Here is a 4,588-nt window from a genome sequence, read left to right on the forward strand (position 1 = left end):
ACGGTCAGCACTAAAAACAGCTGACATATTCAAGTTACACATCAAGATCTGCCTTAGTGCAGAGGAAGCTACTACCTGTGCTTTCCTTCTGGCTGAACGGCAGGTTTAAATCACAGGCTAAGCGAGGCTTATTGCCCTACATGTCACATTGACTTTTATTTATAGGTTATCTCATAACCCAGAACCAAGTCTGCATCCCAAATGGCAACCTATTCTCTGTGCACTACTTGCCCAGGACTCATAGGGAATAGGGTGGCATTTTGGACACAGATGAACTCTCCCGTGCAGTCTGTCACAAGAGACTAATCTATGTCTTCATCCATTTTGTCAAAAGTCATTTGAAGTGGCCTATATATAGAAGTAAGGGTGTGATTCTTTATATCCCTTCCAGTGATTATTCTAATGTTTTATGACCAGGTTGTCACATCTGACTTCAGTTTGGCCCGCGCACACACACACACACACACACACACACACACACACACACACACACACACACACACACACACACACACACACACACACACACACACACACACACACACACACACACACACACACACACACACACACACACACACACACATTTTCAGAACAGCAGTGATTGCCAATGAAAGGGAATACATCTACCGAGCCCACTGCAAACAAACATATGTCTACTTGGCAGCTTAGTAAAAATATGTCTAGTTAGGAAAGCAAATAATCCTAGGTGATTGATTCCATTATTGGATTTTGGTGATTCTTGACTGTGCCTAACATAGTTTGTCTAAAAGCAATATGCAGGCATGTCCATGAAGTCTAACTCTACAGTTTTGGACTACTGTAAGTACATGTGTAGGGTTGCAACATTTCTGGAATTGTCCAACCCTTTATGTTGTATGTATGTCTAAAACGGTACTATAGTATTCATCTAATGAGGTTCAGTTTTCTTGTACTTATTACTAGTCTGACTGAAAAACTGCTATAACTGTCTTTCTTTTCATAAAGAAACCTGGTTCTCTTTTGATAGATACACTACATGACCAAAAGTATGTGGATACTTGCTCATGGAACATCTCATTCCAAAATCATCGGCATTAATATGGAGTTTGTCCCCCCTTTGCTGCTATAACAGCCTCCACTCTTCTGGGATGGCGTTCTACTAGGTGTTGGAAAATCGCTGATCGCACTTGCTTCCATTCAACCACAAGAGCATTAGTGAGTTTCGGCACTGATGTTGAGCGTTTAGGCCTGGCTCGCAGTCGGCGTTCCAATTCATCCCAAAGATGTTCGATGGGGTTGAAGTCAAGGCTCTGTGCAGGCCAGTCAAGTTCTTCCACACCGATCTCGACAAACCATTTCAGTATGGACCTCCCTTTGTGCATGCGGCATTTTCATGCTGAAACAGGGAAGGGCATTCCCCAAACTGTTGCCACAGTTTCACTTCACTGGAACTGAGGGGCCTAGCCCGAACCATGAAAAACAGCCCCAGACCATTATTCATCCTCCACCAAACTTTACAGTTGTCACTATGCATTGGGGCCCGTAGTGTTCTCCTGGCATCCGCCAAACACAGATTTGTCCGTCGGACTGCCAGATTGTGAAGCATGATTCATCACTCCAGAGAACACGTTTCCACTGCTCCAGAGTCCAATGGCGGCGAGCTTTACACCACTTCAGCCGACACTTGGCATTGCGCATGGTTATCTTATGCTTGTGTGCGGCTGCTTGGCCATGGAAATCCATTTCACGAAGCTCCTGACGAACAGTTATTGTGCTTACATTGCTTCCAGAGGCAGTTTGGAACTCAGTAGTGAGTGTTGCAACTGAGGAAAGGCGATTTTTACGGGCTACGTGCTTCAGCACTTGGCAGTCCCGTTCTGTGAGCTTATTTTGGCCTACCACTTCGTGGCTGAGTCGTTGTTGCTCCTAGACGTTTCCACAATAACAGCACTTACAGTTGATTGGGGCAGCTCAAGCAGGGCAGACATTTGACGAACTGACTTGTTGGAAAGGTGGCATCCTATGATGAAAGTCACTGAGCTCTTCAGTAAGGCCATTCTACTGCCAATGTTTGTCTATGAAGATTGCATGGCTGTGTGCTCAATGTTATACACTTCTTAGCAACGGGTGTGGTTGAAATAGCCGAATCCACTAATTTGAAGGGGTGTCCACATACTTTTGTTTATACTGTGTAGTGTACAGTACCAGTCAAAAGTTTGGCCACACCTACTCATTCAAGGGTTTTTCTTTATTTGTACTATTTTCTGCATTGTAGAATAATAGTGAAGACATCAAAACTATGAAATAACACATATGGAATCATGTAGTAACCAAAAAAGTATATATATATATATATATATATATATATATATATATATATATATACAGTGGGGCAAAAAAGTATTTAGTCAGCCACCAATTGTGCAAGTTCTCCCACTTAAAAAGATGAGAGAGGCCTGTAATTTTCATCATAGGTACACTTCAACTATGACAGACAAAATTAGGAAAAAAAATCCAGACAATCATATTGTAGGATTTTTAATGAATTTATTTGCAAATTATGGTGGAAAATAAGTATTTGGTCAATAACAAAAGTTTATCTCAATACTTTGTTATGTACCCTTTGTTAGCAATGACAGAGGTCAAATGTTTTCTGTAAGTCTTCACAAGGTTTTCACACACTGTTGCTGGTATTTTGGCCCATTCCTCCATGCAGATCTCCTCTAGAGCAGTGATGTTTTGGGGCTGTTGCTGGGCAACACGGACTTTCAACTCCCTCCAAAGATTTTCTATGGGGTTGAGATCTGGAGACTGGCTAGGCCACTCCAGGACCTTGAAATGCTTCTTACGAAGCCACTCCTTCGTTGCCCGGGCGGTGTGTTTGGGATCATTGTCATGCTGAAAGACCCAGCCACGTTTCATCTTCAATGCCCTTGCTGATGGAAGGAGGTTTTCACTCAAAATCTCACGATACATGGCCTCATTCATTCTTTCCTTTACACGGATCAGTCGTCCTGGTCCCTTTGCAGAAAAACAGCCCCAAAGCATGATGTTTCCACCCCCATGCTTCACAGTAGGTATGGTGTTCTTTGGATACAACTCCGCATTCTTTGTCCTCCAAACACGACGAGTTGAGTTTTCTACCAAAAAGTTCTATTTTGGTTTCATCTGACCATATGACATTCTCCCAATCTTCTTCTGGATCATCCAAATGCTCTCTAGCAAACTTCAGACGGGCCTGGACATGTACTGGCTTAAGCAGGGGGACACGTCTGGCACTGCAGGATTTGAGTCCCTGGCGGCGTAGTGTGTTACTGATGGTAGGCTTTGTTACTTTGGTCCCAGCTCTCTGCAGGTCATTCACTAGGTCCCCCCGTGTGGTTCTGGGATTTTTGCTCACCGTTCTTGTGATCATTTTGACCCCACGGGGTGAGATCTTGCGTGGAGCCCCAGATCAAGGGAGATTATCAGTGGTCTTGTATGTCTTCCATTTCCTAATAATTGCTACCACAGTTGATTTCTTCAAACCAAGCCGCTTACCTATTGCAGATTCAGTCTTCCCAGCCTGGTGCAGGTCTACAATTTTGTTTCTGGTGTCCTTTGACAGCTCTTTGGTCTTGGCCATAGTGGAGTTTGGAGAGTGACTGTTTGAGGTTGTGGACAGGTGTCTTTTATACTGATAACAAGTTCAAACAGGTGCCATTAATATAGGTAAAGAGTGGAGGACAGAGGAGCCTCTTAAAGAAGAAGTTACAGGTCTGTGAGAGCCAGAAATCTTGCTTGTTTGTAGGTGATCAAATACTTATTTTCCACCATAATTTGCAAATAAATTCATTAAAAATCCTACAATGTGATTTTCTGGATTTTTTTTCTTCTCATTTTGTCTGTCATAGTTGAAGTGTACCTATGATGAAAATTACAGGCCTCTCTCATCTTTTTAAGTGGGAGAACTTGCACAATTGGTGGCTGACTAAATACTTTTTTGCCCCACTGTATATATATATGTATTTATTTATTTATTTGAGATTTGTTGAATTTCTTTCCTTTTAATGCATTTGAGCCAATCGGTTGTGTTGTGACAAGGCACAGTGGTATACAGAAGATAGCTCTATTTGGTAAAAGACCAAGTCCATATTATGGCAAGAACAGCTCAAATAAGCAATTACTTTAAGACATGAAGGTCAGTCAAACAGACACATCTCAACATCAACTGTTCAGAGGAGACTGTGTGAATTAGGCCTTCATGGTCAAATTGCTGCAAAGAAACCACTACTAAAGGACACCAATAAGAAGAATAGACTTGCTTGGACCAAGAAACATGAGCAATGGACATTAGTCTTTTGGTCTGATGAGTCCAAATTTGAGATTTTTGATTCCAACCTCCATGTCTTTGTGAGACGCAGAGTAGGTGAACGGATGATCTCCGCATGTGTGGTTCCCACCGTGAAGCATGGAGGAGGTGTGATAGTGTGGGGTGGTTTGCTGGTGACACTGTGAGTGATTTATTTAGAATTCAAGGCACACTTAACCAGGATGGCTACCACAGCATTCTGCAGCGATATCATTTGTTTTTCAACATGACAATGACCCAACACCCCTCCAGGCT

Source organism: Salvelinus namaycush, chromosome 29 (genome assembly GCF_016432855.1).
Source record: "Salvelinus namaycush isolate Seneca chromosome 29, SaNama_1.0, whole genome shotgun sequence".
NCBI lineage: Eukaryota > Metazoa > Chordata > Actinopteri > Salmoniformes > Salmonidae > Salvelinus > Salvelinus namaycush.